Below are 20,286 nucleotides of genomic sequence, written 5' to 3'. Positions count from 1 at the left end.
GTTAAAGATTTGCATTAAGCAAAATTCTTGCAAAAAATGAAGAAATTAGTATAAACATATTGCTGGAAATGACAGTGAGAGTTGACTTAATGGATAAATTTGAGTGGAATTTCCTATTCAAGAATATGTTAAAATTCACAGGATTGATGACTTTTGTAATGATAGACCCAATGAAGTCTAATCCCTAATACTTAAACAAAACTACAATTAACCTAAGTGCCACTAGTTATTCTTTATTTCGAGTGATTTTCTAATTTTAAATGGTTATGTGACAAAATGTAATCCTCTAAATTTACACACTATTTTATGTCTATATAACTCCAATTTTTCCTTTATCACTGTTCTGATCATCATTCCATCAGGTAAGTTTTATAATGAAGAAGATAAAGCACTGTGAAGTGGTTGATCAAAAATCTTTGTTACTATTTAGAGTTCTTCAAGTAAATTTTAAGTTTTAAACTGAGGCATTTATCTGACCTACTTTGGTACTTTTTCAGTATTTTTACATTAGTTGACATGAATTAATTTAAACTGATCTCAGTTCTCCATGATCAGTTTCAACAAAAAAAAATCAGCAATTTCCATCCTCCTTGCCAATATAAGAACATTTTGGGTATGATTATTTAACATGTCTTGGTGGCACTTAAAAGCTGGAATAATAGTTATCTCCTATGAATATTGTTTTTTTTTACAGACTTGAGACTTTTCTATTGTTTTCTTGATCTAGTTTATTATCATTATGATGGCAGTGTTTGGGTTTTCTCCATTTTCCCCATTACTGTGGTAAATTTAGAAAGGCTAACCAGAAATTGCATCATCAGATTTTAGAGAATTCATAAAAATTCTGATGAATTTTATTGATATTGCATTATTTCTTCCCAGCAAGATTTTCCACAGTCTCCATGCACATGTCATACAGCTATTAATTTTTTAGAAAGTATTTTCAGCTATTGTGTAAATATTTATGCAGCCAAGAGATGTAATATGGAAATCATTTTGCTGCTGCAGTCGCTAGACCTGTCACGAGGGACGGACAACCGCTGGGTCGGTGGCGGGTCTCCTGCAGCATCTGCCCATAGTCGAGATGAGTTTACCCCTCAATCCCAAACCTTTCCTCAATGGATTAACCGGAAAGCCAGTCACGGTGAAACTTCAGTGGGGAATGCAGTACAAGGGCTACCTGGAGTCTGTGGATGGCTATACGAACATGCAGCTTGCAAATACAGAAGAATACATAGAGGAAGCATTGTCAGGAATCTGGGTGAAGTTTTGATAAGGTGCAATAATGTCCTTTATATCAGAGGTGTTGAAGAAGAGGAATAAGATGGGGAAATGAGAGAACAATGCCTTTGGGGGGACTTTTTTTTCTATGTATATTTCTAGACAATAAAAATTTGTTTGTTTTTCTGTGTGAAAAAAGACATCATTTTGCTTATAGTTTTCTCTCCTCACAGTTTGTCTCTTTAGAAAACTGGTTCTGCTGTCTCTAAAAGAGTGAAAGCATGATTTAGTACTAAATAGATTTTGCTAAGGATTGAGGCAATTCATCTTTCTTGTTCTATATTCTCATTGTGTATGATATTTTAAAATTTGTTTCATATTGTAAACTGTCAAGTGTTTTCTCAGTAAGATGTTTTGTCTTTGATATTTTACATTTATATTTGACTAATTTCTAAATGAGAGAACGAAAAATATCTTTACGTTGAGTTGAATTTCAATGGACTATAATCTTCTGTATCTGAGTTTGAATAGTATGCTCTTCTATGATATTGTCTTTCTGACAAATAAATTTCTTTGTCTTAATTAAAAGTGAATTGGATTTACTGTAGATGTAAAAAAAAAACTTGAGGCTTTAGTTTTCACAAAATACTTGAGAAATTGGTTGAGGATTTTAAATTAAAATTATAGAATCCACTTCTTTAGAAATTGCACTTTTAAAATAATAACCACAGGCTTTACATTCTGATGTCAAGCAGATTTGACTTTCAGAGTAATTCTCTGATCTTAAGTAAAGTTGGCCTGAATTTTCATTTTGCTCTGTCTTTAGTAGGAAGGAATAAAGCAGCAGGTTCGGACATAAACATTGATTCTGGGAATTAGCTCTCTCTCTCCTGCAAACGCATACTCAGATAAAACTCAATCTTCTCCTCTATTTTTCTTTCCAGTGTTAAAGAGACTCAGGTTAGTTGGTTTCAACCAATTTTAAGAAAGCAAAACTGCATGGCATAATGGTGATGACAGTCTATTTCATGAAAAACAGTTAGCAATCAAAGGTATATTATTGATTATGAGCTTGTGTTTATTAGAAGCTGATGTACATCTCCTTTAAATCACCCAACTTCTTTCTGTATAATGCCCAGAACATTTTTCTCAGGAATGTGCTCTCCTGTCATTTTTCATGATTGAATTTTAAAAAAATTTAGTTTGCAACATTTGGAGAAACAGAAATAAAAATTTGAACTGAAGACCACTAGGCACTGATGAGGTGCGGAAAAAAAAAAAAACACCTTACATAATAAATAATCAAGACGACTCAGAAATTATAGTGTCCAGGAAATATAAAGTATCCTAGGGGAAGAACCTATAGTTTATTGGGGGAGGTTTTGTAAAGGTATTGATTATGTGTATATGTATAATATTGCATTATATCCCTTGATAAGCACCTGTCAGTTTGGAATATTTTAGTGTATCAACATGCTTATTTTAATTTAAAATTTAAGGAAATTGTATTAGTATGGAATTCATATGCTGACAATATTGAGAAAGAATGTCTGCTTAGCAAAAACAAAAATTATGCTTAGCATATTTTAAAAGAAATAACCTAATATTTTTTCTTTCTAAAAATTATAATTCAATTTGTAACATAAGTTGAACAAAAGTATATTTAATGGAATCAAAGAGATTGTACATTGGGTAGGGCTTTTGTTTTTTGGTTAGCTGCCTTTTGTTTGATCCTCAACATCCCATACAGAACCCTGAACATTGCCCAGAGTGATCCCCAATTTCCCAGTCAGGAGTAAGCCCTGAACACCACAGGGTGTGGCCCCAAACAAAAATAAACTAAAAAGTATCATTAGCTAGTATCATAGCAAAAATTTGAGACTCTTATGTGCACTGAAGGCATACTTAACCAGAAGTTCAATTATTTAATCCTCTATTTATTCAGACACTCTTTAGCATTATGACAGTATGCTAGAGAATATGACAAATTCAGATAAGTATATACATACTTTCATTTATTTATTATCATTATTTTTTGGTTATTGGGCCACAACCAGGCAGGGATAAAATAAGAAAGAATTACAGGATGAATACAGAAAGCAAAATTTCATAATTATATTCAGTATTATTTATATCACATATCAGATAAATAGCAGGGATTATATTTCTGTAAACAGAGGTGAGAATGAAGCTTACTTCATGGACAGATCTTCAAAATGTAGTGCAAGGTCCCGTAGAAATGGCCTCATTTTTACTTTTGAAAACAGATAGGAGTTTGAGCAACAAAAGACAGTGCTCAGGAACTCCCACCGACTGTGTTTCAGGGATAATATTCAGGGATTGGATGGATCCAGGATGATTATGTGCAAGACATGAACCTTAACCCCTGATGTGGCATTAACGTCTCCTGGAGCCTTATTGCAGTTGTACAGGTGCAGGGCGTACCCTAACACTACAGGCATGAGGTCAGAACTACACTTTAATTTAGCTGAAACAAAGGGTATGTATATAGGGTAGACCCTGTTCATCATTTTCAGTCACTACCCACATGAAATATTTATGTTACCTGTACCTGAGAAATTTTGCAATACAGTTTTAGAAATACTGATTTCCAGAAAGGTTATAAAACACACAATTAGACTCAGGATGCAGTCTATTCAAATTAAAGCTACCGCTGCTAATTTCCATTTTGTGTTCTTATAATCATACCACAGGAAGGACAAGAAAAACATTATTTTTTCAGTCAAGAAAAATGGCCTTTATTATTATGAAGGTACATATGTTTCAGCCACAAGATATGAATATGGTATTTCTTATATTTAGGGGTTTTATGTATGATTGTATGATTTTAGTAATGATAGCCTGACACAACATAGAACTCAGGATCTTAGAAGCCCTATGAATAGAATGATCTTGAGATTGAGAAATATTAAAAATGATTAATATCATTTTAAGAAACTTAAGGATTTAAGAAACACTCTATCAATCAACAAGGAATATTCATTGACCCAATAAACTGTTTCTTTTTCTGAAAGTTGGGAATACATTAGAAAGACTTACATGATGAATACAGAAAGCAAAATTTCATAGTGATATTCAGAATTATTTATGTCCCATATCAGGCAAATAGCAAGGATTATATTTATGTAAACAGAGGTGACAATGAAGCTTACTTCATGGACAGATCTTCAAAGTGTAGTGCAAGGTCCAATAGAACTGGCCTCATTTTTACTTTTGAGAGCAGATGGGAGTTTGGGCAACAGCAGACAGTGCTCAAGAGCTCCCACTGACTATTTCGGGGACACTGTGATTCTATGAGAATCGGAGATAATAACAGTGGTTTGTCGTGAGTGCAGGCTACACTCAGCTGAGTTTCAAGGCTAACTACTTGCTCTATGTTCGTGGACCACACCTGAAGGGATGGGAACCATTTGGGCTGCTGGAGACCCAACCCAGGTCAGCCATGTGGAAAGCACATGCCTAACTTGCTCCATTCTCCTGCAGGTCGCTATAAAATTTGTTACTGATAAGGTTTCTGTGCATAGAGTCTCCCCTACCACACCCTCCACTTACTGCCTCCCTCTGCCATTGATTGTCTGATGGCTCCCTCCCAATTTCCTTCCCTGCTCTGCTACTGCCCCCTTGGAAAGCTCAATTTTCTAAATCAGCTCTCCAGAATTAAATTTTGTGTAATTGAATTCTTATTGTGGACTTTTGAAATCTATTGACTAACATTTTTAAGACATTAAAATTTAATCCCAAGAAAATTATAGACATTATTGATAGATATTGATTTTTTTATTAATTCTGTTAAATAACGTTGTGTAGAAACACCATTTAAGAAAAAAAAAGGCACATGGCCAGGAACCCACAGTTTTTTTCATTCACCTTCTGATCGATATCTGTTCTTTATTTCCTAAAGGTAACTGCTATCCTGATTTCTGGCACTATCATTCAGAACTGTCTGAGTCTGCAATTTCATAGAGTCATCTAGATTTATTTACACATAGCTTCTTGTGTCCAACATTAAGTGTGTGAGATGAATATCTACTATTTCATGTAACTGTAGTGGATTATATTTTTATTGAGCTATAATATCCAATAGTGTGGGTATGGTGTAATTTTTCAATTCATTCTACTTACGGCAACTTGAACTATCAATTTTGTGTCCAAAATATTTTCTTCCATTTGCGATTTAAGCACACTTCCATGTAGTACTATAGTTTTATATTTGTATCTATGTTTTCTTCTTGAATGAATTTACTCTAATTTTATACAACTATTGTTTTAAATATTCCCACCCATGTCTAGGTGTACATGGAATTGCTGAGTAACAAACATTTTATATACTTTTGGCATCAAAAAGCAATTTTCTTGGTGTTTCACAGTTTTAAGTATTTCCCATTCTACTTACTACTTTGTTTTTTTGAAATTTTCTTTAAGTCATTTTGATTGGCATTATCAACTTAGACAATTGTTATTAGAAAGCCCTTTTGCAAATTAGATCAGGAAAATTGAGAAGATATCAGATTTAACAAAAAATGTATAATTTAGACTCTGAATTATAGGGAATAAGGGAACATCCTTGTGCATTATATCTAATCACTAGATCCCAAATTATAGTTTGCTTTGAAAAATGTAAGGACAAGATCAGAGAGTTAAATTGATTAAATCTATGCCAAAAACATACTTTAGAAGACTGTGGGGCTAAATACCATATTTTCCAATTAATTTCCCAAAATAGTTCTAACAGGTTTATGATTTCAATTTTCAAAAAAAAATAGAAGAGAAAATTCTCTATTTAATTAAACAATGGAGTAACTTCCATTTGAGTCATATTCCTAAAAATACTCAAAAAAGATGACAGAACAATTAGCAATATTAATATTTTTCTCTTATGTACTTTCCCCCCACTATTTGCCAAGATATTCTCATTGGGTTGGAAATATGACTCAAGTGATAGTACACATGCTTATCATACGTGATGCCTTGATTTTTTTTATCATCAGCACTACTGTCCTTTTTCCTTAAACACCTTCCTCATCAACACTGATGAATCTGTGGAGGCACATAGACACACACAGACACACAGAGACATGCACAGACACACACACATACAACACCAGTATAGTTGGTGTCATTGCATCAGGCTGCTTAGCCACGACATGTGGAACCAATAAAATGATGATTTTTATTTTATTTTGCTTATTTCTTTGAACAAACCTCTACAAACTTTTATCTCTGATATGAAATTTAACTTAAATCTTCAGGAAATCTCCTTGTAATTACCTCTTATCACTTATGAGACCCTTTTATCTACAATACCAAACTTGTATATATTTATTTAATTGTGTCTGAGTTTTGGATAGAATAGAACAATTATTCACATGACAGTTATGGCTCACTGCCAGTTTCTACAAACAAGAAATTTCTTTGAAAAGCATTTTTTTTCTTTTCTACTACTGTCCACGTTATTTTTGATTGATTATTAACTGAGTTAATTATCAATTAGCTAGGGCATTATAAGCTAACCAGATAGATGCTAGCTCAAGTGATCTCGTTTACTCCAAACTGATAGACAAAGTCATTAAGAACTATTAAGAGATCACATGGGCAGGAAGCAGTAGGAGATGAACTCTTCAAAAATATTTTAGTGGCATAACTGGACCCTGTATTCTCAGTAACAGCATAAAAGGGAACAATTTCATCTACATAAAAATATTTAATTTATATCTATTGCATCATTCAAGAAGTCATTTTTAAAATCTTCTTGCAATATGGTATACATTCAAAATGATTATTTTATGGTGCAGTGCTTATAAAATGTATCTCATTAAGAATGTGCAAAAAAAGTTCAGTACTTTAACCCTCATAAAAGTCTGTTGCAAACTTGATGTACATGTTCTTATTTTTGCTTCCAGTAAATAGCAACCTTTTCGTTTCAGTTTTTGCTGCTGTGATGTTTTTCTCTTCATTCTTGCTTTTCAGTCCTGAAATTCCTTATAGTTTTATATATGTCTTTAGCCTAGTAAAAGCTGACTTTTTTTGAGTTTTAGATAGCATGTATAAAATTCTTTTATGTAAAACCCACCAGAATGAAATATTGCACACAATCACTCCCTGATTGCTTCACATTATTATGTAAAGGACTGGAACACAACAAAAACTACTACTACTGCTATTGCTACTACTACTATTACTATTACTACTACTACTACTACTATTAATGCTGCTGCTGCTGCTGCTGCTACTACTACTACTACTACTACTACTATCAAAATAATAATAGTACATGAAAACAGAAGGGAGTGCTTGCTAAGAGTTTAGAATACATTTTCCTCTGAAGGTTATATTAATAAAATAAATTTAAGAAAACTTGTGTGCTTAATGAGAACAATTAACCAGTCAATTTGTTAGACTCTTACATATGACCTTCTGTGGATGAAGTTATCACCTAACACTTTTATTAGCTTTTGATTTTTTTATAATGCACACTTTAAAGTGACAATAAGTCACACATCATGGCTTAATGATGCTATTAAAATTCAAGCCATTGCTCATAAAAGTGTTTAAGTCTCTTTGTCCTTTTAAGCCACCTTTTTGTAGATATATCGGTTACAGGTAGAGAAGTATAAACATGTCTCCTGGGTTTCTCTTAGCAGGTAAACATGTTGCTTTAATATTCATTTGCACCACTTTTTTTCTGTCCCACTTATAATAGTTTCAATCTTCACAAACTGGTCTGGTTGTATCTCTGGTTGCACATTAAGACTTGACTCAAATTCTCATCTTCATTTTCTGTGACCTCTCCAGGAAACATAATTGGTTAAGTATTTGGCGAAAAAGAAAGGAAATAAAACTCTAACATCAACTTATTCAAATTATCCCAAATGCATAGTGAGATAGTGGGAAATCTAGGACAAGACACATTTTGAAAATCACCAAGGTGCCATCGACTTGCTCTCTTAAGTGTATGATTTCCCACCCCCTCCCCCCTGCCGGAACCCCACTTCCAAGCCTGTACCCGAGCCCACCACCCTGCCCTGAATCCTGCCAGCATCGGAGGACCAGCATCCTGCCCCCAGCACTACAATTCCAGCACCACCGAATTCCTCTCTCAGCACTCTCCAGGCTCCCTAAACTAGATATGTGGACCTCCGCCACCTAGCTGGCGACCCATTCCCCATGCGTGCCCTAACCTGGAACCTGGAAGGCAATACCTCCCAGCATCCCTCCCAGCATCCCTCTTGACCTACACTGAGGTAGGGGGCATGGCCTCCGCAGTAGGGCCGTGGCCACCACAGCCGGGTATGTGGCTTCCAGGGGCCACAGCCTTTCAGTTATTTTCACCTTTTCCAGTACTCTGGACTCACATCTTACTCTCTATCACCTAATTCTCTGGATAACGTCCTGACTATCTCAAACAAAATAGGCCAATAGTCCACTAGCCTATTCCAATTTCACCAAAATACCAGTCAACACAAGAAGTTGTACAAGCCTTATCATCCTCTGCAGCCTCTCTGGAGGTCTCACATAAGTCACAGAGGAAAACCTAAGAGGAAGGTGGTATTCTACATGGGGGAAAAGGCCACCACCATCGACCGAGCTCATTCAGAATCCTTTCACGCAACAAGAGAGAGAGGAATACTAATAGTGAACTGGAATGTCCACCCCCATACTTTCACATAAACATGAAGAAATAGCACACATCCCCAACACGAGGAGAGGATGAAGAAAAGAGTTCAAATGCCTCAACAGGGGTTACCCACAAATACGATCTCTCTGATAAAGAATTTAGAGATGAAACGTTGAAGATGTTCAATGAACTCTCAAGAAACAGTGGAATGGGCATCCAGTAAATTAAAGGAAAACAAGAAAGAAACAATTTAATGGACAGCCAAGAAAATATAGAAAGAAATGATAGCAGAACTAAGAAAGCTACAAACAGAAGAGTCACTAATAAAGTGTTCGGTAGATGAAATAAAAAACTCAGTGGGTGCGCTCAATAGTAGAATGAATACAGCCGAAGACAGAATCAGTGAGTTTAAAGATAAGATGCAGGAAGCTTACAGGCAACAACAAACAATGGGAAAGATGTCAAAATAGCTCTAGGGCGAATCAGAGACCTAGGGGATAAAGAGGAACAATGTAAGAATCATTGAAGTACCAGAAGCACAGAGAGGAAACACCTATGAAAAAGCCACAGTTAAAGATATAGTTGCCAAGATGTTCTCAGACCTGGAGAATTCAGGCATCCAGATCCAAGGAGTCCAAAGGATACCAGCTAAAAGAGACCCTAATAAAAAAATTTCCAAGACATATCATAATCACAATGATGGATGTCACGGATAGAGACACAATACTGCAAGCAGCAAGGTCAAATCACATGCGAAAGAGCACCCCTTAGATTTATAGCAGACTTATCAGAGGATACCTGGAAGCATTACCTTTAAGTATAAGTTTTACCTATAAATTCAGAATTACCTATAAGTATACTGTTATTCCCCTACTATGTTTGTTTATACCCCACATATAAGAAAGATCATTCTGTATCTGTCGCACACTTGACTGACTTCACTCAGTATGATATTCTCTGGATCCTCTGCAGAGAAAATAATTTGGGTGTTATGGTTTGCGAAATAAGCACTAAGCAGCCATCATGTTTGGTCCACATCTCCCATTCACACATCTCCCATTCCAAGAGAGCCCCCCAACCGTCATTTACTTAGTGGTCTCTTCTCCATCCCACCTTCTTTTCCCCAAGCATGTGAGATCGGCTTCCAAGCCATGGAGATATCCTCCTAGTCCATATCTCTACTATCTTTGGGTGTTATTCTCCTATTATGTTACTTTATGTTCTACAAATGAGTGCAGTCTTTTTATCTCTGTCCCTCTCTTTCTATCTCATTTCATTTAGCATGATACACTTCATCTTGATCCACTTATATGCAGATTTCATAGTTTCATCTTTTGTAACAGCTACATAGTATTCCATTGTGTAGATATACCAATGTTTCCTTATCCAGTCATCTGTTCTTGGGTCCTCAGTTTGTTTTTTTTTCCAGATTCTGGCTATTGTAAATAATGCTGCAATAAAGACACTAGTGCAGATGTCATTTCTACTGTATTTTTTGCATCTCTGGGTTATATTCTTAGAAGTGGCATGCTGGGTCAAATGGGACCTCAATTTATATTTTCTTGAGAAATATCCATAGTGTTTTCCAAAAACACTAAACCAGTCAGCATTACCACCAGCAGTGAAGAAGAGTCCCTTTCTCCCCAAATCCACATCAATACCAGTTGCTTTTGTTTATTGGGTGTGGGCCAGTCCCTGTGGTATGAGATGATATCTCATTGTTGCTTTGATCTGCATATCTCTGATGATTAGTGATGAAGAGCATTTTTTCATGTGCCTTTTAGCCATTTGGATTTCTTTTCTGAGAAAGTTTCTGTTCAGTTTATTGTCCCATTTTCTGATGGGGTTAGATGTTTTCTTCTTGTAGAGTTCAAACAGTGCCTTGTATAGCCCTATTATTAATGCCTTAGTGGATGGGTATTGGGTGAATATCCTTTCCCATTCTGTAGACTGTCCTTGTATTCAGGTCACTGTTTCTTTTGAGGTGCACAAACTTCTCAGTTTAAGATAGTCCCATTTGTTTATCTCTGTTTCCACTTGCTTGGTCAATGGTGTTTCGTCCTTGAAGATACCTTTAGCTTTAATGTCGTAGAGGGTTTTGCCAACCTATTCTTCAATGTACCTTATAGATTTTGTTCTGATGTTGAGGTCTTTAATCCACTCTGATCTGAGTTTTGTGCATGGTGTTAGGTAGGGGTCTGAACCTACTTTTTTGCATGTAGTTGTCCAGTTTTGCCAGCACCGTTTGTTAAAGAGAATTTTGTAGAAAGGATCATGAATTTTTTTGGGGGGGCATGTGTTTGACAAATTATTCAACACCATTTGATGAAGACATTTTCCTTGCTTTCTGTCATACTTTGTTCTCCTTGGTGAAGATTAACTGCTCATATACCTGAGGAACTTTTTCTGGACTTTAAATTATGTTCCATTGGTCTGAGAGTTTGTCCTTGATCCAGTACCAAGCTATTTCAATGACTACAGTTTCACAGTATTGTTTAAAAGGAAATCTCATTCTATTTGGAAATTGGGAATTGTTTGACTATTCAGGGGCTTTATTATTCCACATAAATTTTAATAGCATTTAATCTATATTTTTCAATTATTAAATTTATATAATGTTTTGGGCAAGATTGTCATTTTAATAATATTAATCCTTTCAATTTATGAAACTATCAAACTATTTCCATCTCCTTGTGCTTTATTTCCTACAGTAGTCAATAATAATTTTATTTGAAAAAGTCTTTCACCACTTTTGCTAAGCTGATTCCTATGTGCTTGATTTTCTGAGGCACAATTATAAATGGAATTGTTTCCAACTCCTCTCTCTTTTATTTAATTATTTACATATAAAAAGGCCATGGGTTTCTGTGTGTTCATTTTGAAGAATACCATTTTACTGTCCAAGTAGACTGTTTCTATGAACTGTTTTGTAAAGTCTTTATTGTTTTGTAGGTACAGAATCATGCCAACTGCAGAGAATGAAGATTTGAATCTTTTTCAATATGGGTGCACTTAGTATCTTTTCTCTTGCCATGTCAAGGGCATCTAATTCTGTATTGGATAGTGGTAGTGTGAGTGTTGTTTTAATCTGACATTAGAAGGAAACCTTTTAGTTTTTGTTTTACCATCAAGTATACCTTTTCCGTTGACTTCCGTTGGTAAGTGCTTTTATTATGGTGAGAAAGTTCCTTTGACGCCCATTATATAATTTTTATCATTAACCGGTATTAGATATTCTCAAAATCTTTTTCCTCTACTGATATAATCATATGATTTTTATTTTCCCTTGCATTGATATGGAATATTACATTGACTCACTTGAGTATATTAAATCAGCCTTGCATCCTAGGGATGAATTTTACTTGGTCATGAGGTATGATCTTGCCAGCATATTGCTGAATTTGGTTTGCCAGAATGTTGTTGAGGATCTCTGCATCTTTGCATTATAAATGATATAAATCTATAGTTTTCTTTCTGTGTGATGACTCTGCATGCGTTTGGCATCAGGGTAATAGTTCCATCATAAAGGCTGTTTGGGAGGATTTCAATTGCTTCAACTTTCTGAAAGACTTTGAAAAAGATTGGGAGTACTTCTTCTTTAAAGGTTTGGAGGAGTTCACTAATAAATCCAATTAGGTCTCAGCTTGTTTGGGGGCAAGACTTTTGATTACTGTTTCTATTTCTGTGATAGTAAATAGTCTGTCAGGGAGCTCTGCTTCTTCTTGTCTCAACTTTGAAAGGTTATGAGTACAAAAATGTATCTATTTCTCCTGGCTTCCCAGTTTTATACCAGAAAGATTTTCAAAGTAAACTGAGATAATCTTGTAAATTTCTGTGTTGTTGTTGTAACATCACACTTTCATTTCTGATTTGGTTTGCTAGAGGTTGTTTTCCTCCTCTCTTTGTGAATCTTGCTAAAGGCTTATAAATCTTATATTTTTAAAGAACCAATTCTTTGTTCTGTTCTCTTTTGACCTGTTTTATTAGCTTCTGTTTTATTAATTGCTGCGCTGATTTTAACAATGTTTTTTTATTTTGCTTGCTTCGGGTTCTTTGTGTTGATCTTTTCCTGGCTGCTTCAACTATGCTGTTATATTATGTAAAGGAGCCTTTCCTTGCTTCTTAGTAAATTCCTTCAATGCTATGGATTTCCCTCTATTACCATTTCTACTGTACCCTATATGTTCCATAGTCTTGTATCTTTTTTGTTTGTTTGTTTTTTGGGTCACACCCAGCAATGCACAGGGGTTATTCCTGGCTCTGCACTTAGGAATCACCCTCGGCAGTGCTCAGGCGACCATATGGGATGCTGGGAATAGAACCCGGGTATGCCGCGTGCAAGGCAAACACCCTATCCACTGTGCTATCGCTCCAGCCCCAGTCTTGTATCTTTATTCTCATTTGTTTTCAGAAACTTTTTGAATCCTGATTTTCTCATTTGTTTTCAGAAACTTTTTGAATCCTGATTTCTTCGTTGATCGACTGTTTACTAGTAAGTAGTTTAATTTCCAAGTGCTTGAGTATTTTCCTGTTTCTGTTTTATACTAATTTCCACCTTCATAGCCTCATAGTCTGATATTACATATAGTTATTTTATTAAGGTACATTTTATTTAAAGCCTGTGCCCCTCTCGGGGAGCCCAGCAAGCTACCGAGAGTATCCTGCCCCAAGCGGCAGAGCCTGGCAAGCGACCTGTGAAGCAGTTGACATGCCAATAACAGTAACAATGATGGTCCTCATTCCCTTGATCCTGAAAGAGGCCCCAATACGCCATCGGGCTACACTAGCATGTGACAGGGATGAATGGAGACGTTACCGGCACCCGCTCAAGCAAATCGATGAACAGCAGGATGACAGTGATACGTTTAATTTTCAAGTATATTGTCTATCTTGGAGAAGGTCCTATGTTTCTGGAGAAGAATGTGTACTCAGCTGTTTTTTGTTTTTATTTTTGGTGAAGGACCCCATAGACATGTCTGCTAGACCCATATAGTCCGTTTTTTCCTTTCAGATCATTATTTCCTTGTTGAGCTTTCGCCTGAGTAATATATCTAGTGAGGAGAGGAGTGTTGAAATCTACTCTTTTTGTTGCTCTCAATATCTTCCTTTATGTCTATTTGCTGTGATTTGGAATACTTTGGTGGACCATCATTAGAAGCATATACATTTAGGAGTGTTAGTTTTTCTTGATGTCTTTGACCATCAAGAAATAACTATTTCTTGGGGATGGAGTGATAGCACAGCGGGTAGGGCGTTTGCCTTGCACGCGGCCGACCCGGGTTCGATTCCCAGCATCCCATATGGTCCCCTGAGCACCGCCAGGGGTGATTCCTGAGTGCAGAGCCAGGAGTGACCCCTGTGCATCGCCAGGTGTGACCCAAAAAGCAAAAAAAAATAAAATAATAATAACTATTTCTTGAATAAGTTGTCATTGAAAATTAGAAGTCTTTTTTGTTTAATATAATTTGGCCACTTTGATATTCTTTTTTTATTTTTTAAAATTTTTTATTAAAAAATTTTTTATTAGTGAATCACCGGGAGATAAAAAATATAATTTTTTAAAAAGAACATTCATGATAAGAAGACACTGAAAAATATCCTGTGAATGTGCAGTGGGCGATACAGAGTTTAAACACGCTAATGTGTGTAGTCCAAACTGAGATGCGCTCTAAGAGTAGCATGCATACAACAACCCCCCAAAAGTTTGTGTGATAAAGTATGTAAAATATCTCATTAATTTTGTTTTGTTTTATACTAGTTACATGGAAACAAAATTAAGTTTTCAAAACATTTATGTATTATAGCATAGGCTGATTCAATCACTCATTTATTTTCTATTCAATTTGGACAATGTCTACCCTAATCTGTCTCACACAAAATAGTTCTTTATATCACTGATGGTAGACTAAAAAAAAAGGCCGATCAATTGTTCCCAATGGTGTTTTTATTTTATTTTATTTTTTGCATTCCCAGCCTCAATTTTATTTTATTTTATTTATTTATTTTTATTTATTTATGTATTATTTATTTTTAAATTTATTTTATTGAATCACCAAGTGGAAAGTTACAAAGTTCTCAGGCTTATATCTCAGTTACACAATGCTCAAACACCCATCCCTTCACCAGTGCCCATATTCCACCACCAATAAAAACAAAAAAACAAAAGCAAAAACAAAACAAACAAACAAACAAAAAAAAAACAGTATACATCCCACCCCTCACCCCCCAACCCACCTCGTACATGAGTGATAATTTCATTCCTTTTCTCTTTACCTTGATTACATTCCAGATTTCAACACATAACTCACTATTGTTGTTAGAGTTTCAAAACAGACTCACTATTTTTGTTGGAATTTGTCCCCTAAGAATACAGCTCTATTAACAGGGAAATATTTGATAATAAGTTTTCCACTGATGAGAATGAAGAGATAAAAAAACCGCTGCCACGCGGTTTACAATTTCTGTATTATAGTAATTAAGTCCGCGAAGATTTAAGTTGGAAAATGAATCATTTCCCTTCCTGGAACAGCATGTAGCCAAAGTTAGTTCACAGTCTCCATACATGGGTGCAAGCACTTCCTGGAACCCCAATTCCTAAAGCTGTCTCTGGTTCCCGCTCGTTCCACATCCACCGGCTCTGCAGAGGCATGGGCGCCCTGGCCGAAAACCTGGCCGGCCGGAGCCAAGCACCGGCCCCAGCCGGGGCTGCCCACTTTGATATTCTTAATCATTTGCCTATGAGATTGCTTTCCAGCCTTTGACATTGAGCTTATATTTACCCTATTGTTCAGTTCTGTCTCTTCTAGACAGCTGATCTTTAATGTCAGTTTTCTGATCCATTATCCTAATCTGAATCTCCGATTGGTGAGTTTAGTGCATTGACATTCACAGGGAATACTGAAATGAAGGAATGTATCTCTATCATTTTGTAGAAGTCATACATGATTTTAAGGTTTGCCTTGCCTTTTAAGGAAGCTACTTTAAGCTTGGTACAAAACTGATTTTAAATTAAAGAAGCAATAAATACATTTTAAGGATTAAAAAAAACAAATATATTTGGAAAAATGTGCTTCATTCCTTAGAAAGCAATTTCAACAATATTAGCATAAATGTTATCAAATTTCTTGGCTTCACTACACCATCTAGCAAATTTGGCAATATCCGGGCTCAATGATACCCTCAGTAGCTAAATATTTTTCTATTTTCTTAATTATGTAATATGTTTGTACATAATTTTGTTTTCACAGTGATATTTAAACTGTATAAATGCTCTTACTCCCAATAAACTTATGCAAAAGCTAAAAACATTTGAAATATTTAAATGTGATTCAAAATACATGTGCACGTATCCGTCTCAGCTATGAATAATAAAAGTAATACAAATTGATGGTATTTAAATAAGACAATGGTTTCTCTGTTACATGACTTTTGGCTCCTGTCACTCTAAGTCTGATATGGTGATTCCATGATATTTGCACTGCAAGACTTTCTCTTTGGTTTGATACTATTCTTAAGACATTGTTCTTGCTTTATGCTCAAATGGCAGCTGGCGTTCTAAGGGAGAAGAAAATATTATATCTATAATTATACTTAGAACATTGTCCAAAATTTAGTAACATGGCCACATACAGCTGCATATGAAGCTGGAAAATTTTGCATATTCACTGCATGAACATAATCAGTACAGATGAGGTAGATGGAGAGAAAAAATTGTGGTGAAAACAACTGAAATTATTTTTCATACAAATAAAATGGAACATATGTCTTTCAATTTATGATTTTCTTTTTGTTGTCAATTTCCCCTAATACTTCACAACCTCTTCTCTATAAATTCAAGTTTAATTCTTTTTTTACATATCTAACAATAACAAGCAAATAAAATAATGTATGCCACTCCCATTTTTCACTATTTATTTATTTATTACTCTTTGGGCCACACCTTGTGGTTTTTAGGGATTCCTTCTGGCTCTGTGCTCAAGGATCACTCCTAGAGAGGCTCTAGGTATCATATGACATACTGGAAATCAAACTGGCAAGGGCAGTGGTCTTCTATTTTATCTCTCTACCTCCCCCATAATTTATTATTATTTAATATGCTGAATACTTGCACTTAATCAAGATGTTATTTTATATTATAAATATGCAAAGGAGGTAACAATGAACAATGTAACAATGATGGGTCTCATATAACAATGATGAGTCTCATTCCCCTTACCCTGAAAGAGACTCCAATGTGGCACTGCTGGGAAGAACTAGTAAAGAGAGGCTGCTAAAATCTCAGGGCTAGGACAAATGGAGACATCAGTGGTGCCCGCTTGAGCAAATCGATGATCATCCGGATGATAGTGATACAGTGATACAAAGGAGGTAGGTTATATTAAAGAAACATTTCTTTTTCTGGAAAGAAAACTTTGGCTATGCCCTATGGTACTCAGGGCCTATTCCTTGTCTTCATTCAGGATTAATTACTGGCAGTATTTGAAGTCATCCATACATAAGGAAAGCTCCTATACTCTTAACTGTCTCACCACCCTAATATATTTATTTAAAGCTTACCTTTACGTATCTTGTGATTTAAAGTTTAAAAACCAGAGGCCAATGAGGCTGTACAAAAACACATGAACAGCATAGTGTAGAATCAATGATCATCTAATAGAAATATTACATATATTTTAATGTTACATATTTTCTATATAACAAATTTCTTATAAAATACCCACAAAATCCACTATCATTGAATCGGCACCTGACGTGGCTAGGAAGTGCTATGTGTCTGATTTCAGTTTAGATTTCAACTGACAATGAGGTGGTGGGGATGATGGCTTTCAAAAACTGTATTAAAATTCTTGCTTCATATTTACATTTACATTCAATTTCATGTAGAAAAGTATCATTCTTTCCCCTAAAGAAAGATTTTAATGTGTCTGATTTTATCTAAAGTGTATATCTTTAGACTCCAATATCTTTACGATCAGTGATAGTCCCTTGTGTATGGAGAAATTTTATTCTTCAGAGTTTGCTGTTTCCCCCGGGACATTTTTTTTTCCATCTCAACTATTCTAAAGACCCTAACCAAAAATACACTACTGTTTTCCTCAGAGAATTTATCAAAAATATATTTTTAGTCTTCTCTGAAATGGGCAGTACCAAGGATAAGTAAGGTGCATCTCACTCTGCAGTGCCAGGAATCATCTGGGCTACTCTGGAGTGTACCAAGGCCTCCAGGGCTGCACTGAACAAAGCCTGAGGGATCACGTGATATCAGAAATCCAACTAGGTTGGCTGAATATGTACACCTTAGCTCCTGCATTATCTCTTCCAAATCACTATGTTTTACACGCAGATGAAAAGCCTTGCTAGTTATTCAATGGATTGTAATACAGACAGTAGCAATGACAAAGAAAGGTACACTATGTAAATTCCTCCTGGCTCAGCCTCTGCAAAGCTTAGTCCATAAGGCAACTTTGTGATATTGTGTGAATCCAGTTATATGAAATCTTTCTCAGTTGTTTGGTCCCTTTGATGAATTTTCCCCTGCATGTAGGGTATTTCATCATTTAAAGTTAACAATCACTTTTATCCAAATTAATCCACACTGAGGTAGAAAAAGTCTCCAGTCCGCTTGGATAAAGTCAAAGATTCTGTATGAATACCAGAAAACCAGTTATAAAGATTAAGGGTAGAGGGGGAGGGGGAGAAATGCCATGAAACTACTTTTAGAAATTTATATTTAAAAAATATTTAAGACATATGCCCAAGGACACTCACTACAGCATTATTTATAATGGTGAGAAATTACAACGTGAATATCTAATGATGGTGGACTGATTAAATAACGGATTAACTGATGGATTAACTATTCTGACAAAGGAATAATTTCACAGTCATTAAAAAAGGATGATGTAGTTCTACATACATTGTTACTACAAAAACAGTCCCAATATACTGTTGTATTTTGTAGGATGACATTACTTTGTCCTTTCCCTCCTTGCCACAAGTAGCTTGTCCCGGTTTTACCCAGAGTTTAGGCTTACCCCAGTCACACCCATCAAGGTGTTCCGGAATCTCTCCCATCCCTTTGTTTAGCTATAATCACTTCTCCATGCTCTCTTCCCCGAAAGAGTTAATCCTCGGCTTTCCCTTAATCCAACTCTGCTAATTTGCAAGGTCAGACCTTCCTAGGATACTGAATTTATATTATATAAGTTAATATTGCCTTTCTCCTCTTCTTGTGCCTTTTGAATTATTTACTTTGAAGCTATGACTGTTTTGTATAGACACAAGAAGACAATATTATGTTTTTATAACTTGGGAATTAATTGGCCTCGAATATTATTCCCTCCCAGGCCTCTGCTTTCTCCAATTAAGCCTCAGTTGCCCTCAGTTCCTAGCACCCCAAAGTAGGGTCCCCGACGTGGGACAGGAAGGATCCAGGGCAAGCGGTGAGTTATGTGCTACCCTGGCATCGAGATGGGCCTGGCCAAAGTGCCTATTTCTTAACTATAAGTTAAGAGCTTGATCATAGACAAATGCTGTCATGATCCAATAGTAATTATGAGACTGGGACCCTGCCAGGGATAGGAAAGACTGATCTGGCCTGAGCACTGTAGTCTGAGATTGAGATGGCCCCAGGAGAGCAATTCTATAAGCTTTAATGCATCTCTTATTGTGTCCATACAAAATAATTAATATTATGAATTCTTATATGTTTGCTGGCTGAGAAGAGAAACACATTCATGGGACTCCGCCCTTGGGTGGATCCTCCTGCTGAAAGAGAATTAAGTCCTAGGAGAAGCATCCCCTAAGGGAAAGGAACTACGTGTATACCCCAACCCCCTGATGCTGTGGATATTTAACTAGGCTGTAAGAGTGGGTTGGGGGGCCAGATCCACGGGCCAGATCCACGGGGCAGATCCACGGGGAGAGATACAGGAGAGCGGGAGAGAAGCGGAGGGAGAGAATGAAATAAACGGATCGAGCAACCAGTTTGGCCTTCTTCCTTCTTCCTTGCGTCGCCTGCCCTTGACCGACGGCACACACTGCGGTTCCAGGGCACCGAACTCGGGTGGTGAGACAGAGCCGCCCGGAGAGCCCGCGAGTGCACGCGCCCCTTTCGGCGAGCTTTAGTTTTTTACAGTATTTCATGTACATTTGTTTTATACACACAGAGAAGCAATATTTACTTTCAGTTTTCTTATTTAATGTTTCAGTATTGACAGAAATTACTTTCTTTAATGGCATCCTTAAAAATGATGCTAAAGGGCTGGAGCAATAGCACAGTGGGTAGGACGTTTGCCTTGTACGTGGCTGACCCGGGTTCAATTCCCAGCATCCCATATGGTATCCCAAGCACTGCCAGGAGTAATTTCTGAGTGCATGAGCCAGAAGTAACCGTTATGTTCTTTCTTTAATTATTCATATAGGTTTGG

At 36.1% G+C, this 20,286-nt stretch overlaps 1 pseudogene; it reads left to right on the top strand.

Moving 5' to 3' along the window:
• Positions 1–1,084: 1,084 nt before the first annotated feature.
• On the top strand, positions 1,085–1,383 carry LOC101548906 (small nuclear ribonucleoprotein F-like; annotated as a pseudogene).
• The last annotated feature ends 18,903 nt before the right edge of the window (positions 1,384–20,286 follow it).

Source organism: Sorex araneus, chromosome 1 (assembly GCF_027595985.1).
Source record: "Sorex araneus isolate mSorAra2 chromosome 1, mSorAra2.pri, whole genome shotgun sequence".
Taxonomy (NCBI): Eukaryota; Metazoa; Chordata; class Mammalia; order Eulipotyphla; family Soricidae; genus Sorex; species Sorex araneus.
The sequence above is the reverse complement of the archived record's forward strand: the minus strand, read 5'-3'. Positions and strand labels throughout refer to the sequence as shown.